Consider the following 16658-nt stretch of genomic DNA (forward strand, 5'->3'; position numbering starts at 1 on the left):
ACCTTTATGAAAGATAAGCTATTCAAGCACATGGAAATAGATCTCATGCTGTCCAGATCATATTTAAGATCTTATAACAGAGGGCATTCTACCTTTGAAACAGCCTTTGAACCACCTATATGACAAGGAAGAAAGAGAATTAGAACAAGGAGCAGAGGGGAACAGCATCAAATATGATACAAATGAATACAGATAGAAAAATAAGATGTTTTGTTTCCAGTATACACGTAGGTTTCTACAATATGATTTATGGCATACAGTAAGATAATCACTATAAACATCTTACATATTTTACGCTTATTTTACATTTCCTGCTTGCCAGAAGCCACGTTGAAAAAATCTAAGCTAGCTTAATAATGTTCAAAAGACTAACAACTACCACAAAAAATGGCAATGAAACACAATAACAGTGTAATTACTATTCAGCAAGGAGCAGAATGGAAGCATCCTTTCTCTAGCTGTAATCAGTTTATAATTATGGCCCTACAAACAAGGCAACACATAAAGAAAAAGCAAGAAACTCCTACTCAGCTTCCATGTTATAAATTTATGGGGTCTTGAAGCTTTTTATCTTCACCACCCTGACAAATGACAGAGACTCCAAAGTTCTTCAGCGGCTGCTCCCTTCATCAGCACCAGTATCCAGACCAGATGTACAGGTTAATGTTCCACAGAAGCTAATTTATTTTTTTAAGGCTAAAACCCCATAGAGCATGACAAATAACACAGGTTTAAAATATAAATAATTAAAACTAAGCATTAGGAGAAAGTAGCTACTACTTTGTAACAAATAACAAGCCTAAACTAACATGAAACATGCTCTATCTAAAATATGTGGATATCATCTAATTGTATGACTTGCTAAAATGATTTTATTTCAGTGGAATAGAAAGTGTGAGTTGCCTTCTGCTACTGTAACCATTTACATCTTCTATAGAGTGACTTTCTAGAGAAGTCTGCTATATAGATTATGCTATACAGACTCAGAGATCAATTTATCTCGAAAAGAAAGATCATAAAGACTCTTGTAATTTATTTAAAGAGTTGAATACTCTTTTGTCTAACTGGTAGTTTGGAGTATGGAATTCACTAACTGTTTAATTGTAAAAGCAGTCTATGTAAGAGCATATTCTTAAAGACATTGTCAATGAAATTCTAGCTTTTCTAAAACAAACCAAAAACAAAGCACATGATTAGCATAATCAAAGTATACATTGAAATTTCTTTTTGTTTGATAAATATGGAGTTTCTGTACTTGCTAAAGAGAAATCTGTTATGAAACAATAAGGATGAAAGAGATAATGTACACATTCACATCTACATTTTAAATTAAATGTTGGGTATTAGACTTTGCAAGGTCCCGCAAAGATACCCTGCTTATTTAACTTATATGCAGAATACATCATGCCGACTGCTGGACTGGATGAAGCACAAGCTGGAATCAAGATAGCTGGATGAAATATCAATAACCTCAGATATGCAGATAACACCACGCCTATGGCAGAAAGTGAAGAGGAACTGAAGAGCCTCTTGATGAAAGTGAAAGACGAGAATGAAAAAGCTGGCTTAAAACTCAACATTCAAAAAACTAACATCATGGCATCTAGTCCTATCACTTCATGAAAAATAGATGGGGAATCAATGGAAACAGTCACAGACCTTATTTTCTTGGGCTTCAAAATCACTGCGGATGGTGACTGCAGCCATGAAATTAAAAGACACCTGCTCCTTGGAAGAAAAACTGTGACAAACCTAGACAGCATATTAAAAAGCAGAGACATTACTTTGCCAACAAAGGTCCATTTGATTAAAGATATGGTTTTTCCAGTAGTCACGTATGGAGGTGAGAGTTGGACCATAAAGAAAGCTGAGTGCCAAAGAACTGATGCTTTTGAACTGTGGTGTTGGAGAAGACTCTTGAGGGTCCCTGGACTGCAAAGAGATCCAACCAGTCCATCCTAAAGGAAATCAGTCCTGAATATTCATTGGAGGAACTGATGCTGAAGCTGAAACTCCAATATTTTGGCCACCTGATGTGAAGAACTGACTCACTGGAAAAGAATCATGCTGGGAAAGATTGAGGGCAGGAGGAGAAGGGGATGACAGAGGATGAGATGGTTGGATGGCATCATCAACTTGATGGACATGTCTGAGCAAGCTCCAAGAGTTGGTGATGCAGCCTGGTGTGCTGAATACCATGGGGTCATAAAGAGCCAGATACAACTGAGCAAGTGAACTGAACTGGTGGCTCAGTGGTAAAGAATCCGCCTGCTAATGTAGGAGATGCTAGCTTGATCTCTGGATCAGGAAGATCTCCTGGAGAAGGAAATGGCTACCCACTCCAGTTTTCTTGCCTGGGAAATCCCAAGGACAGAGGAGCCTGGTGGGCTACAGTCCATCGGGTCGCAAAGATTTGGACACAGTTTAGTGACTAAACAGAAACAACAGTGGGCTTTGCATTAGTATTTATTCACACAGTTGCATTTGTCATTGTAGTAAACCATTATATCAGCATTTTATTTAAAAAATTGTTTCTTTTTCATTAAAAACTATGGCTATAAGTCCTAGAGGTGAATCAGCTTTGTGTTTAGATAGTTGTGCCAAGGAGATCAGAGAGTGAAGAAAAATTTGCCAAGTCAGAGACCACCTCTGGAGACAGGATGCACTAATAGAGACAGGAACATATGGTAAGGATGGTTCAGAGTCCAAACAGGTGAAGGTGAATGGGGAAGAGCAGCAGTGATGCCCCATGAACCGTAGGTGCAGACAGGAAGGGGAGACTCAGGGAGAAAGAGGCTCTGAGTGCAAGGACTCGACATGAACTCAATGGGTGCTGACTGCTTTGCTAGACTGTGAAATGTGAGTCAGATGCTTTTCCTATTTGGGGGAGGGAGGGCTAAATAGGAAGTTTGAGATTCTCATTAACTCTTTGGGATCACTAGGGTGCCATTTGATAAACGACAGTGCCAGTGAATCTGGTGTTCTAAATGGAGCCCGAGCATCTGTTGGAATAAATGTACATCCCAAAGTGGCCAGCTTACTAATATAGAGTGTGACCCCACCCAAGAATGCATCTGAGTGATAATAACCGGTACAAGTCATACATGCAGTTATTCTATTAAAGAGACAGAGAAGCTGAAAAGAGAGAGAGAGGTCTATCAAGACTCGCATGCATTTCTTAACATCATACTACTACAGCCTTACTATTCTCAAAAAGGATTGAATTTGAGATGTCAGGTTGAGATAATTGAATATCTTCACTTCCTAGCAGTTTTCTTTATTGTGACTTGCACGTACAACACAGACCTTCTATTAGCATTGTTATTTTCTTTCTACCATCTGTACTATATTCATGTTTTAATGTAAAGCATTGTCTGTGTTGTTTTGTAGAAGACAACTTTCCAAGACCAGTTTTTTTAAGTCCTGCTGTAACCAGGGTGGCTGCCAGCTCCAGGCGGTGACTCACATGTTGAACTCTGCATACACTCAAGTACAGAAACAAGGAGGAGGGCATTCCTTTTTCTCCTTGTGTAGGAGCTCTGAACGGGAAACCGACTTGTAACGTCTACTGCCAATTCACGGGGCTGTGTTCAAAAGCATAGCCCTTACACACTCTTTCGAAGTATTTTGCTCATAATTATTATTTGTTGCCATCAAGTGAGAAATAGCCTCTTGGCCACAGCTCTTGGGTAAAGGACCCATAAGAGCAGTTAACTGAATGCCATTAAAAAAAGAAAAACTCTAAAGCAGATAAACATCAATTGTAATCAGGTCATTAATCATTGCGCTGAAATGGAACGTGTAATTGCTGGGGAACAGGTTTTTTGGAAAGATGGAGGGATGGAGACAGAGATACTGAATAGCACACCTGAATATTCTGCGTTCTTCCTCAATGCAGGATCAGATGATGCTGAGTTTTCTTCAGAAATTAGGAGTGCCTGGTATTTGTTAATACTCTCTCAAAAGAGGCTCACAGATTCTAAATGAGATGTTTCCAGAGGGGCGACTAAGAGACCTGCGGCGCATGCAAAATGCTGCTGTAACCTCCGGTGTCTGCCAGGATGACCCTCTGGAGGGCCAGGTTCAGGCCGCAGTGTATCCCTCAGGAACAGAGGACTGGGGAAGGCCAACAGGGGCACCGCAGGTTATTTCAGTCCTGGTGGCCTCCCACTTATGAATAGTATGTTTTCTTAATGAGAATTTAAAAAAAACTCACAGTGAACGGTGTGTTGTCTTTTTACCAATATCCCCTGATGCTGGAAACCCAGAGGAATCAAGGCCACATTAAAAAAAGAATTTTTTTTAATTAGAGTATAGTGGCTTTACAATGTTATGGAAGTTTCTGCTGCACAGCAAAATGAATCAGTTATATGTATACATATATTCCCTCTTTTTTTAATCTCCTTCTCATTTAGGTCACCACAGAGAATTGAGTTCCCTGAGTACATAGTAGGTCCTCGCTAGATATCTTTTGTGTATAGTGTCCCATGTACAGAGGAGCCTGGAGGACTCACAGTTCACAGGGTCACAAAGAGTCGGACACAAATGAGCTTCTGAACACACACACACGCATCAGTAGTGTATATATTTTAATCTCAGTCTCCAAATTCATCCCATCCACCCGCGTCCCCGTTGATCCATATGCTTGCTGTCTACGCCTCCAGTGGTCCACAGAGTATGTGGTCCCTGGATGGGCCACAGGAGCAGCACCCGTCAGGGACCTTGATAGAAAAGAAACGCCTCAGGTCTCACCCCAGTTTCACCGAATCAGAAACTCAGAACTGGGGCTCAGCAGTCTGCATTTTAACAAAGTGATTCTGAGGCACTGTGAAGTAAGAGCCACTGGTTTAAACTGTGAGCAGTTAGCTGTAATTCTACGTTACTCTCAACTCTACTCATTAATTAACCTGAACCTGGTGATCTTCCTGACTTTACCATCACAGCTCTTATATTTCAAGGAGTTTCAAGCCCAAACAAATCCATGGTTCTTGAAAATAAAGCTATTTTTCTGTCCTTAAAAAAAAGAAAAAGAAAACCCTCTATGTACATTACCAGGTGATTTTTCCTTCCCAGCCAGTATATTGACTCTGTCAAAGCCATTTCAGTGACTGAGGGAAACAGAACAATATTTGCCAGCTGTCAACAGGACGTCCAGCCATCGTCTGTGCCCATGTTTTCTGTGGTCCCTCCTGCACTGCCCCTCAGTGCAGAAGATACAAGCTCCTTCCTCATTCCTCATTCCCTGTCTTCTTCTTCCCTGTTGAGGTCCACTCCATAGCATTTACATCACATTCTTTCCTGCAGTATAATTTGTACTGCAGAATACTCCTTCATGTTCATGCTAATCCCCTAAACCTCATTTCCCTCCCAGAAACAGAAAAAAGTTGGGAGGAGTGTGTCGCAGTAATCAAGCTGCCAAGTGAAGCTTCTCACGACAGTTCTACCAGTTCATTTTCAAATATTCACCTGGTTATTTGTTTTCTTTCTCTACTTGTAATAAAAAGTGTCCTCTTTTTTTTTTCTTTTACTTCCTTTCTGAGCCAAACTTTAAAATTTAAAGTAGCGGTTTCCTTGTAACAGCTACCATCCCACTGCACTTTTAGCTTTTTTTCTGGCTGGTTTGGTCTGTTCTAATAAAAGATGGTTATGATAGAGTAGTAAGGTCACTACAGGTCAGAAAGTCTGCATTCAAGGGACGATTCGGGCACTTTTAGGCTGATAAGCACATGACACTTAAAACTCTGAGCCATGATCTCCTGATCCAGACAACAGAATTAATAATTATCCCCGGCCTGCATGCTTCATACAACTCTTAAGATCAAATTTTAAAAGGTATAGGACTTACACATACACACTACGATATATAAAATAGGTAAACAACATGGACTTACTGTAGAGCACTCAATATCTTTTAATAACCTATAATGTAGAAGAATCTGCAAAAGGATATATATATATGCATATATATATGTAAGTATATACATATGTAGAACTCAATCACTTTATTGTACACCTGAAACTAACACAACACTGTAAATTAACTAGACTTCAACTTTTAAAAACATATGTTTTAAAAAATTTGAGCAATCAAATAAAACTTCCTATACTTAAGGTGATTAAAATAAAAGCATGTGAAGTCACTGCAGACACAGTAAACCTGAGTTACTAGTATCAGTGACAGAGCTGACAGACTCAAAGCAAAAACCAGTAGAATTAGGACTTGAAAGACATCATGTGTCCTCAGATTAAGAGTGATTTTTTAATCTACAGAGTCAGAATACCACAAACCACTCAGACAAATTGATCCAATTGATTAGCTAATAAATGTTTGCGCCCTGCTAATTTGCTTCAGTCACGTCTGAGTCTGTACAACCCCATGGACTATAGCCCACCAGGCTCCTCTGTCCATGGGAATCTCCAGGCAAGAGTACTGGAGTGGGTTGCCATGCCCTCCTCCCTGGGATCTTCCCCAGGGATCAAACCCGCTGCATCTCTTCTGTCTCCTGCACTGGCAGGTGGGTTCTTTACCACTAGCATCACCTGAGAAGCCCAGTAAGTGTCTGTAGTAAAAAGTAAATAGCAATTGTTGAGTTTTGCTGAAACAGTTCTAAATAAAAAAACTCCAAAAGGATTGCCTAAGATATTTCCACATTTAGAGAAAAACTGGAACAAAAGGAGTCAACCTACCAAAGACCACACTACCTAAAAGAACCATGGAGATGGATTTGGGATCAATGATCCTATACAGAAATGTTTACTAATGTACAATAGGCTCTGTGATCAATCAATAATGCCTTAATAGATTATGGGGAAAATCACAGCCATAAGAAATCATTTTGAATCATTAACAGCAAGAAGTATAGATATCCACCCACTTAAATGGGCCTTGAAAATAAATCATAATATTTATCTCCTGTTTGGTTTTTTTAGGAAAAGATAATGATTAAGAATTCAGAAATCACCAAAACAAAGAGGCTAACATAAGATGTCTTTGCTCGCTTTATTTCTGAAACCACATAAAAAGTGGAAAAAAGGGAAGGGAGAAAAAACAAAAATACTAGCCCTCGGCACTAGCAGTGTTAATTATCTACATTATATTTCCTTGTATATAATCTTGAAAAAAAGTCAGCCCATTACCTTGTAGTGTGCATCCTCACAGACATTTTGCTCAGCATGGGCTTACAACCAATCCCAAAGTGTTAGTATCAATTTCCCAGGTTTAGTGACTCTTAAGGTCACTTTCTTCAGTTACTGAAGATCAGAGTCCCTTAGCTAAGCAGGGTCCTTAAAGTTAGCAGACTTTCATGGCAAAGACCTATTTTCCAGCTCAGAAGATAAATGCCTTTAGTTTTTACATAAGAAATGATGGGGCTTCCCTTGTGGCTCAGCTGGTAAAGTATCCACCTGCAATGCAGGAGACCTGGGTTCAATGAGAGCAAACAACAGAACACAATTCACACTGATTTTTCTTTTTCTTTTGAAAACCATCCTTCTAGTTCATATTACTTCTTCTAATATATGAAAATAAAGTGTTCATTCTTATCCAGTGTGTTAGCTATACCCTGTGATTTTATTATTATGAAATTTCCCTTTGAGAAGTATAAAAGCATGAGATTATTTTCTTTAAAAGAAAGAGAAACATTAGTGATTGCTAATATGCTCTAAAACAGAGTTTTCAATGTGTGGTCCACAAACTACCTGCAGTGGAATTAACTAGGATACTTGTTTAGGTTCTTCAACTCTATCTAGGTGAGTTAGATTTGTTGGGGAGCGGGGCGGGTTTGAGAAGCTGCACTTTCACAAACATTGCTGTTGACTCCTACGCACTCTACCATTTGTGAAACACAGTTAATTGTTGCCAACAGTTCCCAGATTACTGCACATTATATACACCTGGGGAATTTATAAAACCACTAATGGCAGAACTCACCAAGACCAAAAAATAAAACCCAGTTTAAAAAAAAAAAATTGGCAGAGGAACTGAATAGACATTTTTTTCCAAAGAAGACATAGAAATGGCCAACAGGCACATGAAATGATGCTCAACATCACTAATCATAAGGGAAACGTAAATCAAAATCATAGTGAGATATCACCTCACACCAGTTAGTATGGGTATCTTCAAAATGAAAAGAAATAACAAATGTATTGGTAAAGATGTGGGGAAAAGGAAACTCTTGTGCACTGTGAGTGGAAATATAAATTGGTGCAGCTACAATGGAAAATAATGTGATTTATTTCATCAACATATTAAAAAATAAAACTACCACACAATCCAGCAATTCCACTCCTGGGTTTTTATTCAAAGAAAATGAAAACACTACTTTAAAAAGATATATGCACTTCTATTTTCAATGCAACATTATTTGCAATAGCCAAAATATGGAAGCAGCATAAGGGCCCATCAATAATTGCATGGCTAAAGAAGATGTGGTTATATAAATACATCTATATTTATAGATACATATACACACACATATATATACACAATAGAATATTAGTCATAAAAAAGAATGAAATATTGCCATTTGTGACAATGTGGATGGACTTAGAGGGTATTGTGCTGAGTCAGAGAAAGACAAAAACTATATGATTTCATTTATATGTGGAATTTGAAAAACAAAGCAAATCAACAAACATAACTAAACAGAAACAGAGGCATAGATTCAGAGTACAAATAGGTGGTAACCAGAGGGACAGGAAGTGGGCAGAGGATGGAAAGAGGTGGAGATTGAGGTGCAAATTTTCAGTTACAAAATAAATGAGTCACAAAATTAGAAACACACACACACACACATATATACATATACTAAAGACAAGGTTGACAGATAAATTCAGGACATGTTTATTTAACAAACATACACTAAAGAATTATTTGTTGTTTATCTGAATTTAAATGAACACCCTATATTTTTGCTTATTAAATCTGGCAATCTGAATTATGGAGACCCTGTACAAGATTTCTTCTCTGTGAGTCAACTGGACATCTGAGGTTGAAAGCAACTTATTCTAAACAAAGGCTTTAAAGATATGAGAATATTAACTCTATGGAAACACTCAGGCAATACAATAAAATATTACTCAACCATAAAAAAGAATGAACTAGAGTCAGTTCTAGTGAGGTGGATGAACCTAGAGCCTATACGGAGTGAAGAAAGTCAGAAAGAGAAAAACAAATACAGTATATTAATGCATATATATGGTATCTAGAAAAATGGCATTGATTAACCTATTTAAAGGAAACGAATGGAGATGCAGATATAGAGAATGGACTTGTGGACACAGTGGGGGAGGAAGAGTGGGACGAATGGAGAAATAGCATCAACATATACACTATCAGGTGTAAGATGGATAGCTGATGAGAAGATGCTGTGTAGCACAGGGGGCTCAGTCTGGTATTCTGTGATGACCTGGAGGGCTGGGGTGGGAGAGGAGAGGGAGGCTAGGGAGGGAGGAGATGTATGTATAATTATGGCTTATCTGCATCGTTGTATGGCAGAAACCAATACAACATTGTAAAACTTAGGAAACAAAACATAAAAAGGCAATTCTAAAAAAAAGCAGGCAAATACAGGGCAGTGTTTGTCCCACCTTGACTACTTCATATACTCTTGTTTTCCCAAAAATTTCATAGGAGTTGGCTAATTTTAAATTAGGTACATAGGTGTAAATAAAAGGCAAGATTTAGGTTTTATAGAGGGGCAATCTAACTATTTACATTGAAATATTCTCTTAGAAAATACCAAGTAAAAGGGGAATCTCCAAAAGGTTGGTTTCCATGGCTAAACTCTTTCCTAGTTGGCTTCTACAGTCACAAACCCCTCTGTCAATCCCCAGGATTCCCAGCAAGAGAAGAGGCCTGGATAATAGTCACCTCTCTCAACAATATTCACTATCTGTTATTTAAAAGAAAGCTGAAAAGCAATGCTATTGCCCCCTCAGAAAAAGGTTGGGAGCCTGTAGATGTTATTACCCAATTGTCCAAATGGGGATCTAAATGGAAAAAAAAAAAAAAAAAAAAAAAAACCACAGGTGCAAAGTCACTCACTGGTTTACACAGTGAGGGAGATTAAGTAACATATCACCAATTATATGCTACAGTAGCTGGTAAAGTTGAATCAATAAAGAAAGGTTGATAAATAACAACCCTAAAATTTCTGTAGAGTCCTCTCATTATAGTCACCCCACATTTAAAACATCCACCTAATCTACAAATAACAACTATCGTTTAGTCAAGCCACCAAGTCGTGTCCAACTCTTTTGTGCCCAGTGGACTACATAGCCTGCAAGATCCTCTGTCCATGGAATCTTCCAGGCAAAAATACTGGACTGGGCTGTCATTTCCTTCTCCAAGGGCTCTTCCCAGTTCAGGGATCAAACCCACATCACCTGCATTGGCAGATGGATTGTTTACTACTGAGCCACCAGGGAAGCCTATATACAACCAACACTTTAAAATAGGATAAAAATATATTACAACTGAACTGATAACATTATATTTAAAAAATTTCAGTTTACAAGTTTTCTCAACATGAATTAGTTAAAATTTTAAAGACTGAAATTTACACAAAAGTGAATTCTAATCAGCTAAATGATTTCAGGGTTAATGAATTCTAGTGAGAACGCACCTTTATAAACTAAAGCAAGAACACAAACAAAAATCAGTCAATGTGGGTAAGCAACATGCCCATTTTAAGCTGTTTTCCTCAAATTTATTTCTATAAGACTGGCCACATATCAAGTTCTACAAAAACATCCTAAGAAGGTGTGTGTCCAGGAAACATCTATCAGCCATCTTCTTAAAATGGAATTTTAAAGTTATCTTGCTATGTATTATAGTAGTACAGCTCCAAATTTGGTAAAAATTAATCCACATCTTCTACACTGTGGTGTGTATCAAGAAGGAAACATAGATGCCCATCAGATGACTGAAATGACCTTCACTGAACTGGGTCTATGAAAATAATGATACACTGGGCAAGCCAGTCACCAGACTGACCTACATATCTCACAGGATTTGGTGGTCTTCACAACGGCAATATTTAAGATGATCATTCATCAAAGTGTTTCCCACTGATAATTATAACCAACTGAACAATAGGAATCTGCTGACTTAGTGCTAACACACTAAATTCCTTTAAGTTAAAAATAAACTGTGTGTAAGATGCCAGCTCATTTTGGTCTGCAGTGTGTCCATTTTTCCATGTTGAATCTAGGAAGGCATTAGCATGTTGACCTCTGAATGTATGGCATAGAATTGGTTTACTAAGATTCTCCTTTTAAAGTAAACTTCCAAAACTTCTCTTAGCATAGGCATATTCATTAATAGCAAGTAAGTATGCAACTCAATAGTCCAAGAAATATTTTTGGAGGGTCAACTGGGCTGCAGTTCAATTCGAGACTCAGTCTTGCTCTGAGCTCAACATCTTGCTTCTCTTCAAGATATATCTTCAGAAAAGGAAGTTCTCTGTTTCTTCTCCTTAATAGGAGAACTAAATAGGACATTTAAAAGTTCTAATTTGTTTACCTAAAAGTAAAAAGTTTACACTGCATTCTAGACCATAGAAAAAGGCATTATATATGGAGGTTTCCACCGTACGAGTTATTATCAGAATTACAGCTTGTTAATCCCTGAGATATTCTCAGTTTATAATTCCCCTAGGTTTCCTGTCAGTATAAAGGTTAAGATTTAATCAGAGTTACCACACTAAACCTCTTAATTTTTATAAATACTTCATCTGTGTTGTGATTAGCATTAACAAAGATGGCTTAAGCTGAGTGGCCTAAGAATATCATTTGTGATTTGCCATGTATAATTTGCATTTTTTACACTTAATCTGGAATTAAAAGTACAATGGCACATATCCTTGATTATTTATCTAAAATATTCAATCAAAAATAACATTCCTGACTGAATTTAACTTTTTCTTTTTAATTCACAATTTTAAATTCTCTCAAATGCCAAGCCCTGCTCCATGGTCCATGAATATATTCATTAGCCTGCAGCCAGCAGTGTGCAAATTTATCAATAACTTGCAAGTAAGAGACCTGAAAGATGGCTTCAGTTTGAAGCCTACTGACAACTCTCTGAAGCTAAAGCCTTTCAGTCTCTCAAGCACGGATTTATTCATGATATTTGACCTTAAGAATTTTAGGGGGAAAGTGTTGAAAAATTGAAGGTCTAATCATTGGACAAAAACTATTCCTAGAACATGAAATATTATTCCAAAATCCATAACTACAACTAAGATAGCATAAAACAACAAAGACATTCCAAATTTGTTGCCCCTTCTCTTCTCCTTTCAACATCAGTGTAAACTTGCATCTGGCTTAAGCCTGATACTATCTAAAGATACATTTTATGTCCACATTAAAAGTAGGAACACAGAGGTCAATACTGAGCAAGTCTATTCAATGCGTAGAAGTAGAACTAACCACTGATAGAGCATCTGAAAGAGACACAGAATTTTATTCTCTGGGGATGCATTTACATCTCCAGGAAAAGTGTGAAAAGAAAATGTTTTATAAGAACCAAGTAACATCTCGATACCCTAAGTCTCTGATTCTCTACATCAGGGAACGTCTCAGAGTTTCTTTCCAGATTTGCACAGTGCCAAGTTCATTCTATTCAATTTGCCATGTATTATATTGAGATTAATATTTTAGAGCATTTTCTCCCACTGTGTAGTGTTCATCACCTTCCAGATGCAAGGACAGATTCTAAGTATATAACAAAGGATTAAGAGAAAAGGCTTCCGCGTTTGCATCTTACCAAGATGGAATGAAGACATCAAAAAAGTTCTGATGGGGAAAATACAGACCCACTAAAGTTAGTTCAAAAGTATAAGACTAAAGAAAACAGTAAAAAATATGAAACTTTTCCTCTACTTTAAGGAGAGGGACAGACATGATTATACCCACTTCATAGGGATGGGGTCACTTCAATGGGCTCCCCTTCCCATTACTAGGATTAATTAACCAGCTCAAGTCAGAGGTAACAACAGGGATGGGTATCCTATGTCTCAGTGGGGATGGCAAAGAGAGCTCTGGCTTTTCAAACAGGGCTGAGCTGGCTCCCTGACAACCTTGGTGCCTGCCAGGGAGCAAGGGAATATCAAGCAGCTCACTTCACCAAGCTAGTTGAACTTCATGGAACTCCTACATCCCAGGTGGGGTTGGAGGGCTCACTGCCCCTGATGCAATACACAGACCAGATGATCTGTTCTCCTACAGAAGATCAGGGGGCTTTGGAGGGCTGGGATTGGAAAGATCCTTAAAGTGAAAGAGTTAGTCCCGTCAGCCGTGTCCTACTCATTGTGACCCCACGGAGTGTGGCCTGACAGGCTTCTCTGCCCATGAATTTTCCAGGCAAGAAGACTGGAGTGGGTAGCATTCCCTTCTCTAGGGAATCTTCCTGACCCAGGGATCAAACCCAGGTTTCCTGTATTGCAGGCAGATTCTTTACCATCTGAGCCACCAGGGAAGCCCAACCTTACTGAGGAAGGTCCTCCAAGAAGGATCATTTTTGCCAAATGAAAATGAGAAATAGTGACAATGAGGATAACTTGAAGCTAAAGCTCAATCTGGCCCTAATGGAGAACATTCTGCTTTGAATGCATCAATGCTAGGCAGGAGACAGAGGAGTCTTTAGGCGAGCTGAAAAGAAGTCACATATGCACAAGAACTAAAGTGCCAGAACAGCTAGGTTAGACATTCCAGCCTTTTGCTACCTGAAGCGTGACCTATGGGCCAGCAGCAGTAATACCCTGTGGAAGCTCAGGGAAATGTAGTTTCAGGACTTCCTCAGACCTCTTGAGTCAGAATCTGCATTTTGATAAGATCCTCAGATGATTCTTATACACACTGCATTAGAGAAACACGGCTCCAGTATTTAATTGAATTGTCCAAGGTACTAAAGCTAAATTAAAAGACACTTACTCCTTGGAAGAAAAGCTATGACAAATCTAGACAGTGCAGAGACATTACTTTGCCAACAAAGGTCCATATAATCAAAGCTATGGTTTTCCCAGTAGCCACATATGAATGTGAGAGTTGGACCATAAAGAAGGATGAGCACTGAAGAATCGATGTTTTTGAACTGTGGTGTTGGAGAAAACTCTTGAGAACCCCTTGGACTGCAAAGGGATCTAACCAGTCACTCCTAAAGAAAATCAACTCTGAATATTAATTGGAAGCAGTAATGCTGAAGCTAAAGCTCCAATACTTTGACCACCTGATATGAAGAGCTGACTTTTTAGAAAAGACCTCAGTGCTGGGAAAGATTGAAGGCAGAAGAAGAAAGGAACGACAGAGGATGAGATGGTTGGATGGCATCACTGACTCGATGGACATGAGTTGGAGCAAGCTCCAGGAGATGCTGAAGGACAGGGAAGCCTCATGTGCTGCAGTCGGTGGGGCTGCAAAGAGGTGGGCATGACTGAGTGACTGAACAACAGTAACAACTAAAGCTAAAGGTGAGCTCAAGAATCTCCAAGTTCAGCAAATATCCTGGGTGAGACAAATCAGAGGAGGGGGACTACCAACTAGTGGGAGAACATAAATCTGGTGTGGATGAGTAGAATGGATATCACGGTAAAGGGACAAGGAGTCATCCAGGAGACAGTATCAGTGACACAGACACAATTGTACCTACGCGGTAAGGTCAGCCAACCCAACTTAAAGCTACCTCTTGTATTCCTAGCTTGCACATAAGAACACAGGGTGACTAAAGTATCAAGCAGCCCTCTTTGTACTTAGGAAATTCATCCAAAGGTGGCAGCTCCATTCCTTTTTCTTCTTTCCCTAAACTACAGGAAGAACATCCCCCAACTGGAAGACTCAGCTACTAGTTACTAGAAATAGGGCTTGTGTAGAACACCTGGAATGTTGTTTGGCATACACAGATGTTTCATAAATGGGGTTATTGTTGTTATAAAAAGAATAATTATTACTAGTATCTTAGTTGTGCCTCCTCGTTTATTTAACCTGCTCCATAAAGGTTGGGTTTACTTAGTTCCTTAATGTTAAAGAACTTAAGTGAGACAAATCTGAATTTGAAGCAAACCATCCCAGATTTGCAGAATGCAGTCATCTCCCCTTTCCCAATCCAAGGAAAGGAGGAATCCAAGAAAAGGAGAAGATAAGGAAGGGAAGAATTAAACCCAGACATCTCTCCAAAACACATACCTAGAATTAGAAATCATCTCACGTTACAAAATCAGAAAACCGATAGACTCTTCTTTTCAAGTCCAGTGACATGATCATTTTCAAATACAAGCTCTAACTTTCAGACTGTTTCTGATTTTTTTTTTTAGATGATGGCCATGATGATAATGATGACTAATGCTGCTGAAAATAGTCTACCTTACCAAATTACTTTGTGGTACCTTAAAAACCATAAGCCCGACAAATTTCATCATATCCTAATGTAGGTATTGCTTTGTACAGACCCAGGAAGAAGGCCAGCCTCTGTCATTCATCAAAGTGTCCTTCCTAATGCATTCTAGGTTCGCCTTAGAAATCCCTCATCTGCACACCAGGCAGGCTTCCTCCTCTCTCCACTGATATGAAATCACTGCCTTCAGTAGATTTCCCCCTGTTTTTCTTATTTAAATATTTATAAGTGTAATGTAGCTATGCTCCAGTTCATCAATAGTAATTCTTCTTATATTTAATGACAGAGAAATATATACCATTAAATATGGAGCTAATGCCTCTGTCTCTCTTACTGCAAGATGATTTGTTTCTTTAACTAGACTCTAAGCTTGCTGTTCACATCATCCCAAATCTGCCACAAGAATACAGTCAATACTCGAAGGGTGTGAAGCTTTATAGAATATCTAGGGTCATTTAAGCAAATGATTTAGGTAGGAAAAGTGTTAAATCCTCGTCTTAAATGTACATCAAAATAGCTTCTAGATGAATACAAAATTTTAAGGTAAAACTCAACAAATTGTTTAAAGGAAACAGCGCAAATATTCCTTAACTTACAGAATAACTTTTAAAAGTATCATAAAAAAGTCAGAAACCTTAAAAAGAATGATGGGTATATTTAATGGAATAAAAATACAAAACACCTGAAGTGCAAAAAATAAAAGCCATATTTTATCAGCAGTATTAAAAGGCAAGTAAGTCTCTGCTGGGTAAGTATTTGTAATATATGATGAACAAAAGAAATAACACTGTAAAAGGGGAAAAAAACTGTTTTAAACAAATCAGAAAAGAAAAAAAATGAGAAATGTCTGAGATCAGTAAAATAAAATTAATAGTAAAGGCTATAAAAAGGCTGTTTTAAAAAGAGAAATATAATCAGCCAATATGCATACAAAAAGTCTTCAATCTCATTTATGTCAAACAGATACCAATCAAAGCTACACTATAATACTATACTGCCTGCTCAGTAGCGAAGTCATGTCCGACTCTTTGCAACTCCATGGACTATATAACCTGCTAGGCTCCCCTATCCATGGGATTTCCCAGGAAAGAATATTGGAGTGGGTTGTTATTTCCTCCTCCAGCATATCTTCCTGACCCAGGGATCGAACCCATGTCTCCTGCATTGCAGGCAAATGCTTTACCATCTGAGCCAAGGGAGGCCCCTAAGGCCCCCCAGGGGTGCCTACTAACTGGTGAGGACCTTGGAACCTCGTGCCTGCAGT

General features: G+C 38.5%; 1 protein-coding gene across 1 annotated transcript in view; it reads right to left on the reverse strand.

The window, feature by feature from the left end:
• Positions 1-16658, reverse strand: part of GRM8 (glutamate metabotropic receptor 8) — an 801794-nt gene that overhangs the window by 339215 nt on the left and 445921 nt on the right. The window lies entirely within an intron of this gene.

The sequence above is a fragment of the Muntiacus reevesi genome, chromosome 6 (assembly GCF_963930625.1).
Source record: "Muntiacus reevesi chromosome 6, mMunRee1.1, whole genome shotgun sequence".
In the NCBI taxonomy this organism is placed as follows: domain Eukaryota; kingdom Metazoa; phylum Chordata; class Mammalia; order Artiodactyla; family Cervidae; genus Muntiacus; species Muntiacus reevesi.